Source organism: Coloeus monedula (genome assembly GCF_965178545.1).
Source record: "Coloeus monedula genome assembly, chromosome: 18".
Lineage (NCBI taxonomy): Eukaryota > Metazoa > Chordata > Aves > Passeriformes > Corvidae > Coloeus > Coloeus monedula.
In genome coordinates this window covers 1-13,598 of record NC_138798.1, presented here as the reverse complement: position 1 = coordinate 13,598, position 13,598 = coordinate 1, and positions in this window count along the sequence as shown.

Here is a 13,598-nt window from a genome sequence, read left to right as displayed (position 1 = left end):
GGCGCATGCGCAGTGGGGGTGGGGGGGCCGGCAGGCGCACCGCGCATGCGCAGTGGGGGTGGGGGGGCCGTCCAGCTCTCCCGCGCATGCGCAGTGAGGTGGGGGCCCGGCCAGGGCGCCCGCGCATGCGCAGTGGGGTGGGGGGGCCCAGCCTGGGGGTGCCTTTTGTTCTGGTCCTCCGTGGGGCTGCCTTGAGAGCGGAATCAAGGTTGGAAAAGACCTCGGAGATCACTGAGTGCAACCAGCACCAGCACGGCCACCGCTGACCACGTCCGTCCATGCCACAGCCACAGGTGTTGGAGCACTCCCAGGGGTGGGCACTCCAAACCTCCCTGGGCAGCTGTGCCAAGGCCTGAGCGCCCTTTCCATGGAGGAATTTCCCCAATATCCACCCTGAGCCTCCCCTGGCCCAGCCTGAGGCCGTTCCCTCTCCTCCTGTCCCTGTTCCCTGGGAGCAGAGCCCGACCCCCCCGGCTGCCCCCTCCTGTCAGGGGCTTGTGCAGAGCCACAAGGTCCCGCCTGAGCCTCCTTTGCTGCAGGCTGTGCCCCTTTCCCAGCTCTCTCAGGAACTCTCCAGCCCCTTGCCAGCTCCGTTCCCTTGCCTGGACTGGCTCCAGCCCCTCCGTGTCCCTCTTGTCCCAGAGGTGCTGCCAGCACTGCAGGTGCCCCAGCAGTGCCAGCACAGGGACGGGCCCAGCGCGCCCGGGCATGTGCAGTGGGGGGTGGGGGGGGGCCCAGAGCGCCCGCGCATGCGCAGTGGGGAGGGGGGGGGGGGGGGGGGGCCAGCGCGCCCGCGCATGCGCAGTGGGGGGTGGGGGGGGGCCCAGCCTGCCGGCGCATGCGCAGTGGGGAGGGGGGGCCGGCAGGCGCACCGCGCATGCGCAGTGGGGGTGTGGGGGGCGGGCAGGCGCCCGCGCATGCGCAGTGGGGGTGGGGGGGCCGTCCAGCTCTCCCGCGCATGCGCAGTGGGGTGGGGTCCCGGCCAGGGCGCCCGCGCATGCGCAGTGGGAGGTGGGGGGGGCAACAGCCTGCCGGCGCATGCGCAGTGGGGGTGGGGGGGGCCCAGCGTAACGGCGCATGCGCAGTGGGGGTGGGGGGGGCCGGCAGGCGCCCGCGCATGCGCAGTGGTGGTGGGGGAGCCGTCCAGCTCTCCCGCGCATGCGCAGTGGGGTGGGGGCCCGGCCAGGGCGCCGCGCATGCGCAGTGGGGGTTGGGGGGGGTCGTCCAGCTCTCCCGCGCATGCGCAGTGGGGAGGGTGCCCGGCCAGCGCGCCCGCGCATGCGCAGTGGGGGTGGGGGGGACGGGCCCAGCGCGCCCGCGCATGCGCAGTAGGTGGTGGGGGGGGGGGGGGGGGGGGGCCAACAGCCTGCCGGCGCATGCGCAGTGGGGGTGGGGGGGGCCCAGCGTAACGGCGCATGCGCAGTGGGGGTGGGGGGGCCGGCAGGCGCACCGCGCATGCGCAGTGGGGGTGGGGGGGCCGTCCAGCTCTCCCGCGCATGCGCAGTGAGGTGGGGGCCCGGCCAGGGCGCCCGCGCATGCGCAGTGGGGTGGGGGGGCCCAGCCTGGGGGTGCCTTTTGTTCTGGTCCTCCGTGGGGCTGCCTTGAGAGCGGAATCAAGGTTGGAAAAGACCTCGGAGATCACTGAGTGCAACCAGCACCAGCACGGCCACCGCTGACCACGTCCATGCCATGCCACAGCCACAGGTGTTGGAGCACTCCCAGGGGTGGGCACTCCAAACCTCCCTGGGCAGCTGTGCCAAGGCCTGAGCGCCCTTTCCATGGAGGAATTTCCCCAATATCCACCCTGAGCCTCCCCTGGCCCAGCCTGAGGCCGTTCCCTCTCCTCCTGTCCCTGTTCCCTGGGAGCAGAGCCCGACCCCCCCGGCTGCCCCCTCCTGTCAGGGGCTTGTGCAGAGCCACAAGGTCCCGCCTGAGCCTCCTTTGCTGCAGGCTGTGCCCCTTTCCCAGCTCTCTCAGGAACTCTCCAGCCCCTTGCCAGCTCCGTTCCCTTCCCTGGACTGGCTCCAGCCCCTCCGTGTCCCTCTTGTCCCAGAGGTGCTGCCAGCACTGCAGGTGCCCCAGCAGTGCCAGCACAGGGACGGGCCCAGCGCGCCCGGGCATGTGCAGTGGGGGGTGGGGGGGGGGCCCAGAGCGCCCGCGCATGCGCAGTGGGGAGGGGGGGGGGGGCCAGCGCGCCCGCGCATGCGCAGTGGGGGGTGGGGGGGGGGGGGGGGGCCCAGCCTGCCGGCGCATGCGCAGTGGGGAGGGGGGGGCCGGCAGGCGCACCGCGCATGCGCAGTGGGGTGGGGGCCCGGCCAGGGCGCCCGCGCATGCGCAGTGGGGGTTGGGGGGGTCGTCCAGCTCTCCCGCGCTTGCGCAGTGGGGTGGGGGCCAGCCAGCGCGCCCGCGCATGCGCAGTGGGGGTGGGGGGGCCGTCCAGCTCTCCCGCGCATGCGCAGTGGGGTGGGGTCCCGGCCAGGGCGCCCGCGCATGCGCAGTGGGAGGTGGGGGGGGCAACAGCCTGCCGGCGCATGCGCAGTGGGGGTGGGGGGGCCGGCAGGCGCCCGCGCATACGCAGTAGGGGTGGTGGGGGCCGTCCAGCTCTCCCGCGCATGCGCAGTGGGGTGGGGGCCCGGCCAGGGCGCCCGCGCATGCGCAGTGGGAGGTGGGGGGGGCAACAGCCTGCCGGCGCATGCGCAGTGGGGGTGGGGGGGGCCGAGCGTAACGGCGCATGCGCAGTGGGGGTGGGGGGGGCCCAGCGTAACGGCGCATGCGCAGTGGGGGTGGGGGGGGCCGGCAGGCGCACCGCGCATGCGCAGTGGTGGTGGGGGAGCCGTCCAGCTCTCCCGCGCATGCGCAGTGGGGTGGGGTCCCGGCCAGGGCGCCCGCGCATGCGCAGTGGGTGGGGGGGACGGGCCCAGCGAGCCCGCGCATGCGCAGTAGGTGGTGGGGGGGGGGGGGGGGGCCAACAGCTTGCCGGCGCATGCGCAGTGGGGGTGGGGGGGCCCAGCGTAACGGCGCATGCGCAGTGGGGGTGGGGGGGCCGGCAGGCGCACCGCGCATGCGCAGTGGGGGTGGGGGGGCCGTCCAGCTCTCCCGCGCATGCGCAGTGGGGTGGGGGCCCGGCCAGGGCGCCCGCGCATGCGCAGTGGGGGTTGGGGGGGTCGTCCAGCTCTCCCGCGCATGCGCAGTGGGGTGGGGGCCCTGCCAGGGCGCCCGCGCATGCGCAGTGGGTGGGGGGGACGGGCCCAGCGCGCCCGCGCATGCGCAGTAGGTGGTGGGGGGGGGGGGGGTGGCCCAACAGCCTGCCGGCGCATGCGCAGTGGGGGTGGGGGGGGCCCAGCGTAACGGCGCATGCGCAGTGGGGGTGGGGGGGCCGGCAGGCGCACCGCGCATGCGCAGTGGGGGTGGGGGGGCCGTCCAGCTCTCCCGCGCATGCGCAGTGAGGTGGGGGCCCGGCCAGCGCGCCCGCGCATGCGCAGTGGGAGGTGGGGGGGGGGCAACAGCCTGCCGGCGCATGCGCAGTGGGGGTGGGGGGGGCCCAGCGTAACGGCGCATGCGCAGTGGGGGTGGGGGGGCCGGCAGGCGCACCGCGCATGCGCAGTGGGGGTGGGGGGAGCCGTCCAGCTCTCCCGCGCATGCGCAGTGGGGTGGGGGCCCGGCCAGGGCGCCCGCGCATGCGCAGTGGGGGTTGGGGGGTCGTCCAGCTCTCCCGCGCATGCGCAGTGGGGTGGGGGCCCTGCCAGCGCGCCCGCGCATGCGCAGTGGGGGTGGGGGGGGGCCGGCAGGCGCCCGCGCATGCGCAGTGGTGGTGGGGGAGCCGTCCAGCTCTCCCGCGCATGCGCAGTGGGGAGGGGGCCCGGCCAGCTCTCCCGCGCATGCGTAGTGGGGGGGAGGGGGCCCAGCGTGCCGGCGCATGCGCAGTGGTGGTGGGGGGGGCCGGCAGGCGCCCGCGCATGCGCAGTGGGGGTGGGGGAGCCGTCCAGCTCTCCCGCGCATGCGCAGTGGGGTGGGGGCCCGGCTAGGGCGCCCGCGCATGCGCAGTCGGAGGGGAGGTTAGGGTCAGCGCGCCCGCGCATGCGCAGTGGGGGGGGGGGCCCAGCCTGGGGGTGCCTTTTGTTCTGGTCCTCCGTGGGGCTGCCTTGAGAGCGGAATCAAGGTTGGAAAAGACCTCGGAGATCACTGAGTGCAACCAGCACCAGCACGGCCACCGCTGACCACGTCCGTCCATGCCACAGCCACAGGTGTTGGAGCACTCCCAGGGGTGGGCACTCCAAACCTCCCTGGGCAGCTGTGCCAAGGCCTGAGCGCCCTTTCCATGGAGGAATTTCCCCAATATCCACCCTGAGCCTCCCCTGGCCCAGCCTGAGGCCGTTCCCTCTCCTCCTGTCCCTGTTCCCTGGGAGCAGAGCCCGACCCCCCCGGCTGCCCCCTCCTGTCAGGGGCTTGTGCAGAGCCACAAGGTCCCGCCTGAGCCTCCTTTGCTGCAGGCTGTGCCCCTTTCCCAGCTCTCTCAGGAACTCTCCAGCCCCTTGCCAGCTCCGTTCCCTTGCCTGGACTGGCTCCAGCCCCTCCGTGTCCCTCTTGTCCCAGAGGTGCTGCCAGCACTGCAGGTGCCCCAGCAGTGCCAGCACAGGGACGGGCCCAGCGCGCCCGGGCATGTGCAGTGGGGGGTGGGGGGGGGCCCAGAGCGCCCGCGCATGCGCAGTGGGGAGGGGGGGGGGGGGGGCCAGCGCGCCCGCGCATGCGCAGTGGGGGGTGGGGGGGGGCCCAGCCTGCCGGCGCATGCGCAGTGGGGAGGGGGGGCCGGCAGGCGCACCGCGCATGCGCAGTGGGGAGGGGGGGGGCCCAGCGTGCCGGCGCATGCGCAGTGGGGGTGTGGGGGGCGGGCAGGCGCCCGCGCATGCGCAGTGGGGGTGGGGGGGCCGTCCAGCTCTCCCGCGCATGCGCAGTGGGGTGGGGTCCCGGCCAGGGCGCCCGCGCATGCGCAGTGGGAGGTGGGGGGGGCAACAGCCTGCCGGCGCATGCGCAGTGGGGGTGGGGGGGGCCCAGCGTAACGGCGCATGCGCAGTGGGGGTGGGGGGGGCCGGCAGGCGCCCGCGCATGCGCAGTGGTGGTGGGGGAGCCGTCCAGCTCTCCCGCGCATGCGCAGTGGGGTGGGGGCCCGGCCAGGGCGCCGCGCATGCGCAGTGGGGGTTGGGGGGGGTCGTCCAGCTCTCCCGCGCATGCGCAGTGGGGAGGGGGCCCGGCCAGCGCGCCCGCGCATGCGCAGTGGGGGTGGGGGGGACGGGCCCAGCGCGCCCGCGCATGCGCAGTAGGGGGTGGGGGGGGGGGGGGGGGGCCAACAGCCTGCCGGCGCATGCGCAGTGGGGGTGGGGGGGGCCCAGCGTAACGGCGCATGCGCAGTGGGGGTGGGGGGGCCGGCAGGCGCACCGCGCATGCGCAGTGGGGGTGGGGGGGCCGTCCAGCTCTCCCGCGCATGCGCAGTGAGGTGGGGGCCCGGCCAGGGCGCCCGCGCATGCGCAGTGGGGTGGGGGGGCCCAGCCTGGGGGTGCCTTTTGTTCTGGTCCTCCGTGGGGCTGCCTTGAGAGCGGAATCAAGGTTGGAAAAGACCTCGGAGATCACTGAGTGCAACCAGCACCAGCACGGCCACCGCTGACCACGTCCATGCCATGCCACAGCCACAGGTGTTGGAGCACTCCCAGGGGTGGGCACTCCAAACCTCCCTGGGCAGCTGTGCCAAGGCCTGAGCGCCCTTTCCATGGAGGAATTTCCCCAATATCCACCCTGAGCCTCCCCTGGCCCAGCCTGAGGCCGTTCCCTCTCCTCCTGTCCCTGTTCCCTGGGAGCAGAACCCGACCCCCCCGGCTGCCCCCTCCTGTCAGGGGCTTGTGCAGAGCCACAAGGTCCCGCCTGAGCCTCCTTTGCTGCAGGCTGTGCCCCTTTCCCAGCTCTCTCAGGAACTCTCCAGCCCCTTGCCAGCTCCGTTCCCTTGCCTGGACTGGCTCCAGCCCCTCCGTGTCCCTCTTGTCCCAGAGGTGCTGCCAGCACTGCAGGTGCCCCAGCAGTGCCAGCACAGGGACGGGCCCAGCGCGCCCGGGCATGTGCAGTGGGGGGTGGGGGGGGGGCCCAGAGCGCCCGCGCATGCGCAGTGGGGAGGGGGGGGGGGGGCCAGCGCGCCCGCGCATGCGCAGTGGGGGGTGGGGGGGGGGGGGGGGGGCCCAGCCTGCCGGCGCATGCGCAGTGGGGAGGGGGGGGCCGGCAGGCGCACCGCGCATGCGCAGTGGGGGTGGGGGGGCCGTCCAGCTCTCCCGCGCATGCGCAGTGGGTGGGGGCCCGGCCAGCGCGCCCGCGCATGCGCAGTGGGGGTGGGGGGGCCGGCAGGCGCCCGCGCATGCGCAGTAGGGGTGGTGGGGGCCGTCCAGCTCTCCCGCGCATGCGCAGTGGGGTGGGGGCCCGGCCAGGGCGCCCGCGCATGCGCAGTGGGGTGGGGGGGCCCAGCCTGGGGGTGCCTTTTGTTCTGGTCCTCCGTGGGGCTGCCTTGAGAGCGGAATCAAGGTTGGAAAAGACCTCGGAGATCACTGAGTGCAACCAGCACCAGCACGGCCACCGCTGACCACGTCCATGCCATGCCACAGCCACAGGTGTTGGAGCACTCCCAGGGGTGGGCACTCCAAACCTCCCTGGGCAGCTGTGCCAAGGCCTGAGCGCCCTTTCCATGGAGGAATTTCCCCAATATCCACCCTGAGCCTCCCCTGGCCCAGCCTGAGGCCGTTCCCTCTCCTCCTGTCCCTGTTCCCTGGGAGCAGAGCCCGACGCCCCCGGCTGCCCCCTCCTGTCAGGGGCTTGTGCAGAGCTACAAGGTCCCGCCTGAGCCTCCTTTGCTGCAGGCTGTGCCCCTTTCCCAGCTCTCTCAGGAACTCTCCAGCCCCTTGCCAGCTCCGTTCCCTTGCCTGGACTGGCTCCAGCCCCTCCGTGTCCCTCTTGTCCCAGAGGTGCTGCCAGCACTGCAGGTGCCCCAGCAGTGCCAGCACAGGGACGGGCCCAGCGCGCCCGGGCATGTGCAGTGGGGGGTGGGGGGGGGGCCCAGAGCGCCCGCGCATGCGCAGTGGGGAGGGGGGGGGGGGGGCCAGCGCGCCCGCGCATGCGCAGTGGGGGGTGGGGGGGGCCCAGCCTGCCGGCGCATGCGCAGTGGGGAGGGGGGGGCCGGCAGGCGCACCGCGCATGCGCAGTGGGGGTGGGGGGGCCGTCCAGCTCTCCCGCGCATGCGCAGTGGGGTGGGGGGCCCGGCCAGCGCGCCCGCGCATGCGCAGTGGGGGTGGGGGGGTCCCGGCCAGGGCGCCCGCGCATGCGCAGTGGTGGTGGGGGAGCCGTCCAGCTCTCCCGCGCATGCGCAGTGGGGTGGGGTCCCGGCCAGGGCGCCCGCGCATGCGCAGTGGTGTTTGGGGGGGTCGTCCAGCTCTCCCGCGCCTGCGCAGTGGGGTGGGGGCCAGCCAGCGCGCCCGCGCATGCGCAGTGGGGGTGGGGGGGCCGTCCAGCTCTCCCGCGCATGCGCAGTGGGGTGGGGTCCCGGCCAGGGCGCCCGCGCATGCGCAGTGGGAGGTGGGGGGGGCAACAGCCTGCCGGCGCATGCGCAGTGGGGGTGGGGGTGGCCCAGCGTAACGGCGCATGCGCAGTGGGGGTGGGGGGGGCCGGCAGGCGCACCGCGCATGCGCAGTGGGGGTGGGGGGGCCGTCCAGCTCTCCCGCGCATGCGCAGTGGGGTGGGGGCCCGCCCAGGGCGCCCGCGCATGCGCAGTGTGGGTTGGGGGGTCGTCCAGCTCTCCCGCGCATGCGCAGTGGGGTGGGGGCCCTGCCAGCGCGCCCGCGCATGCGCAGTGGGGTGGGGGGGGCCGGCAGGCGCCCGCGCATGCGCAGTAGGGGTGGGGGGGGCCGTCCAGCTCTCCCGCGCATGCGCAGTGGGGGTGGGGGGGCCGTCCAGCTCTCCCGCGCATGCGCAGTGGGGTGGGGTCCCGGCCAGGGCGCCCGCGCATGCGCAGTGGGAGGTGGGGGGGGCAACAGCCTGCCGGCGCATGCGCAGTGGGGGTGGGGGGGGGCCCAGCGTAACGGCGCATGCGCAGTGGGGGTGGGGGGGCCGGCAGGCGCCCGCGCATGCGCAGTGGTGGTGGGGGAGCCGTCCAGCTCTCCCGCGCATGCGCAGTGGGGTGGGGTCCCGGCCAGGGCGCCCGCGCATGCGCAGTGGGTGGGGGGGACGGGCCCAGCGAGCCCGCGCATGCGCAGTAGGTGGTGGGGGGGGGGGGGGGGGGGGGAACAGCCTGCCGGCGCATGCGCAGTGGGGGTGGGGGGGCCCAGCGTAACGGCGCATGCGCAGTGGGGGTGGGGGGGCCGGCAGGCGCACCGCGCATGCGCAGTGGGGGTGGGGGGGCCGTCCAGCTCTCCCGCGCATGCGCAGTGGGGTGGGGGCCCGGCCAGGGCGCCCGCGCATGTGCAGTGGGGTGGGGGGGCCCAGCCTGGGGGTGCCTTTTGTTCTGGTCCTCCGTGGGGCTGCCTTGAGAGCGGAATCAAGGTTGGAAAAGACCTCGGAGATCACTGAGTGCAACCAGCACCAGCACGGCCACCGCTGACCACGTCCATGCCATGCCACAGCCACAGGTGTTGGAGCACTCCCAGGGGTGGGCACTCCAAACCTCCCTGGGCAGCTGTGCCAAGGCCTGAGCGCCCTTTCCATGGAGGAATTTCCCCAATATCCACCCTGAGCCTCCCCTGGCCCAGCCTGAGGCCGTTCCCTCTCCTCCTGTCCCTGTTCCCTGGGAGCAGAGCCCGACCCCCCCGGCTGCCCCCTCCTGTCAGGGGCTTGTGCAGAGCCACAAGGTCCCGCCTGAGCCTCCTTTGCTGCAGGCTGTGCCCCTTTCCCAGCTCTCTCAGGAACTCTCCAGCCCCTTGCCAGCTCCGTTCCCTTGCCTGGACTGGCTCCAGCCCCTCCGTGTCCCTCTTGTCCCAGAGGTGCTGCCAGCACTGCAGGTGCCCCAGCAGTGCCAGCACAGGGACGGGCCCAGCGCGCCCGGGCATGTGCAGTGGGGGGTGGGGGGGGGCCCAGAGCGCCCGCGCATGCGCAGTGGGGGGGGGGGGGGGGGGGGGGGGGCCAGCGCGCCCGCGCATGCGCAGTGGGGGGTGGGGGGGGGGCCCAGCCTGCCGGCGCATGCGCAGTGGGGAGGGGGGGGGCCCAGCGTAACGGCGCATGCGCAGTGGGGGTGGGGGGGCCGGCAGGCGCACCGCGCATGCGCAGTGGGGGTGGGGGGGCCGTCCAGCTCTCCCGCGCATGCGCAGTGAGGTGGGGGCCCGGCCAGGGCGCCCGCGCATGTGCAGTGGGGTGGGGGGGCCCAGCCTGGGGGTGCCTTTTGTTCTGGTCCTCCGTGGGGCTGCCTTGAGAGCGGAATCAAGGTTGGAAAAGACCTCGGAGATCACTGAGTGCAACCAGCACCAGCACGGCCACCGCTGACCACGTCCATGCCATGCCACAGCCACAGGTGTTGGAGCACTCCCAGGGGTGGGCACTCCAAACCTCCCTGGGCAGCTGTGCCAAGGCCTGAGCGCCCTTTCCATGGAGGAATTTCCCCAATATCCACCCTGAGCCTCCCCTGGCCCAGCCTGAGGCCGTTCCCTCTCCTCCTGTCCCTGTTCCCTGGGAGCAGAGCCCGACCCCCCCGGCTGCCCCCTCCTGTCAGGGGCTTGTGCAGAGCCACAAGGTCCCGCCTGAGCCTCCTTTGCTGCAGGCTGTGCCCCTTTCCCAGCTCTCTCAGGAACTCTCCAGCCCCTTGCCAGCTCCGTTCCCTTGCCTGGACTGGCTCCAGCCCCTCCGTGTCCCTCTTGTCCCAGAGGTGCTGCCAGCACTGCAGGTGCCCCAGCAGTGCCAGCACAGGGACGGGCCCAGCGCGCCCGGGCATGTGCAGTGGGGGGTGGGGGGGGGGCCCCAGAGCGCCCGCGCATGCGCAGTGGGGAGGGGGGGGGGGCCAGCGCGCCCGCGCATGCGCAGTGGGGGGTGGGGGGGGCCCAGCCTGCCGGCGCATGCGCAGTGGGGAGGGGGGGGACGGCAGGCGCACCGCGCATGCGCAGTGGGGGTGGGGGGGCCGTCCAGCTCTCCCGCGCATGCGCAGTGGGTGGGGGGCCCGGCCAGCGCGCCCGCGCATGCGCAGTGGGGGTGGGGGGGGCCCGGCCAGGGCGCCCGCGCATCCGCAGTGGGGGTTGGGGGGGTCGTCCAGCTCTCCCGCGCTTGCGCAGTGGGGTGGGGGCCAGCCAGCGCGCCCGCGCATGCGCAGTGGGGGTGGGGGGGCCGTCCAGCTCTCCCGCGCATGCGCAGTGGGGTGGGGTCCCGGCCAGGGCGCCCGCGCATGCGCAGTGGGAGGTGGGGGGGGCAACAGCCTGCCGGCGCATGCGCAGTGGGGGTGGGGGGGGCCCAGCGTAACGGCGCATGCGCAGTGGGGGTGGGGGGGGCCGGCAGGCGCACCGCGCATGCGCAGTGGGGGTGGGGGGGCCGTCCAGCTCTCCCGCGCATGCGCAGTGGGGTGGGGGCCCGGCCAGGGCGCCCGCGCATGCGCAGTGGGGGTTGGGGGGGTCGTCCAGCTCTCCCGCGCATGCGCAGTGGGGTGGGGGGCCCTGCCAGCGCGCCCGCGCATGCGCAGTGGGGGTGGGGGGGGCCGGCAGGCGCCCGCGCATGCGCAGTGGTGGTGGGGGAGCCGTCCAGCTCTCCCGCGCATGCGCAGTGGGGTGGGGGCCCGGCCAGGGCGCCGCGCATGCGCAGTGGGGGTTGGGGGGGTCGTCCAGCTCTCCCGCGCATGCGCAGTGGGGAGGGGGCCCGGCCAGCGCGCCCGCGCATGCGCAGTGGGGGTGGGGGGGGGCCGGCAGGCGCCCGCGCATGCGCAGTGGTGGTGGGGGAGCCGTCCAGCTCTCTCGCGCATGCGCAGTGGGGTGGGGGCCCGGCCAGGGCGCCCGCGCATGCGCAGTGGGGTGGGGGGGCCCAGCCTGGGGGTGCCTTTTGTTCTGGTCCTCCGTGGGGCTGCCTTGAGAGCGGAATCAAGGTTGGAAAAGACCTCGGAGATCACTGAGTGCAACCAGCACCAGCACGGCCACCGCTGACCACGTCCATGCCATGCCACAGCCACAGGTGTTGGAGCACTCCCAGGGGTGGGCACTCCAAACCTCCCTGGGCAGCTGTGCCAAGGCCTGAGCGCCCTTTCCATGGAGGAATTTCCCCAATATCCACCCTGAGGCTCCCCTGGCCCAGCCTGAGGCCGTTCCCTCTCCTCCTGTCCCTGTTCCCTGGGAGCAGAGCCCGACCCCCCCGGCTGCCCCCTCCTGTCAGGGGCTTGTGCAGAGCCACAAGGTCCCGCCTGAGCCTCCTTTGCTGCAGGCTGTGCCCCTTTCCCAGCTCTCTCAGGAACTCTCCAGCCCCTTGCCAGCTCCGTTCCCTTGCCTGGACTGGCTCCAGCCCCTCCGTGTCCCTCTTGTCCCAGAGGTGCTGCCAGCACTGCAGGTGCCCCAGCAGTGCCAGCACAGGGATGGGCCCAGCGCGCCCGGGCATGTGCAGTGGGGGGTGGGGGGGGGGCCCAGAGCGCCCGCGCATGCGCAGTGGGGAGGGGGCCCGGCCAGCGCGCCCGCGCATGCGCAGTGGGGGTGGGGGGGCCGGCAGGCGCCCGCGCATGCGCAGTAGGGGTGGTGGGGGCCGTCCAGCTCTCCCGCGCATGCGCAGTGGGGTGGGGGCCCGGCCAGGGCGCCCGCGCATGCGCAGTGGGAGGTGGGGGGGGCAACAGCCTGCCGGCGCATGCGCAGTGGGGGTGGGGGGGGCCCAGCGTAACGGCGCATGCGCAGTGGGGGTGGGGGGGCCGGCAGGCGCACCGCGCATGCGCAGTGGGGGTGGGGGGGCCGTCCAGCTCTCCCGCGCATGCGCAGTGAGGTGGGGGCCCGGCCAGCGCGCCCGCGCATGCGCAGTGGGAGGTGGGGGGGGGCAACAGCCTGCCGGCGCATGCGCAGTGGGGGTGGGGGGGGCCCAGCGTAACGGCGCATGCGCAGTGGGGGTGGGGGGGCCGGCAGGCGCACCGCGCATGCGCAGTGGGGGTGGGGGGAGCCGTCCAGCTCTCCCGCGCATGCGCAGTGGGGTGGGGGCCCGGCCAGGGCGCCCGCGCATGCGCAGTGGGGGTTGGGGGGTCGTCCAGCTCTCCCGCGCATGCGCAGTGGGGTGGGGGCCCTGCCAGCGCGCCCGCGCATGCGCAGTGGGGGTGGGGGGGGGCCGGCAGGCGCCCGCGCATGCGCAGTGGTGGTGGGGGAGCCGTCCAGCTCTCCCGCGCATGCGCAGTGGGGAGGGGGCCCGGCCAGCTCTCCCGCGCATGCGTAGTGGTGGTGGGGGGGGCCGGCAGGCGCCCGCGCATGCGCAGTGGGGGTGGGGGAGCCGTCCAGCTCTCCCGCGCATGCGCAGTGGGGTGGGGGCCCGGCTAGGGCGCCCGCGCATGCGCAGTCGGAGGGGAGGTTAGGGTCAGCAGGCCCGCGCATGCGCAGTGGGGGGGGGGGCCCAGCCTGGGGGTGCCTTTTGTTCTGGTCCTCCGTGGGGCTGCCTTGAGAGCGGAATCAAGGTTGGAAAAGACCTCGGAGATCACTGAGTGCAACCAGCACCAGCACGGCCACCGCTGACCACGTCCGTCCATGCCACAGCCACAGGTGTTGGAGCACTCCCAGGGGTGGGCACTCCAAACCTCCCTGGGCAGCTGTGCCAAGGCCTGAGCGCCCTTTCCATGGAGGAATTTCCCCAATATCCACCCTGAGCCTCCCCTGGCCCAGCCTGAGGCCGTTCCCTCTCCTCCTGTCCCTGTTCCCTGGGAGCAGAGCCCGACCCCCCCGGCTGCCCCCTCCTGTCAGGGGCTTGTGCAGAGCCACAAGGTCCCGCCTGAGCCTCCTTTGCTGCAGGCTGTGCCCCTTTCCCAGCTCTCTCAGGAACTCTCCAGCCCCTTGCCAGCTCCGTTCCCTTGCCTGGACTGGCTCCAGCCCCTCCGTGTCCCTCTTGTCCCAGAGGTGCTGCCAGCACTGCAGGTGCCCCAGCAGTGCCAGCACAGGGACGGGCCCAGCGCGCCCGGGCATGTGCAGTGGGGGGTGGGGGGGGGCCCAGAGCGCCCGCGCATGCGCAGTGGGGAGGGGGGGGGGGGGGGGCCAGCGCGCCCGCGCATGCGCAGTGGGGGGTGGGGGGGGGCCCAGCCTGCCGGCGCATGCGCAGTGGGGAGGGGGGGCCGGCAGGCGCACCGCGCATGCGCAGTGGGGAGGGGGGGGGCCCCAGCGTGCCGGCGCATGCGCAGTGGGGGTGTGGGGGGCGGGCAGGCGCCCGCGCATGCGCAGTGGGGGTTGGGGGGGTCGTCCAGCTCTCCCGCGCTTGCGCAGTGGGGTGGGGGCCAGCCAGCGCGCCCGCGCATGCGCAGTGGGGGTGGGGGGGCCGTCCAGCTCTCCCGCGCATGCGCAGTGGGGTGGGGTCCCGGCCAGGGCGCCCGCGCATGCGCAGTGGGAGGTGGGGGGGGCAACAGCCTGCCGGCGCATGCGCAGTGGGGGTGGGGGGGGCCCAGC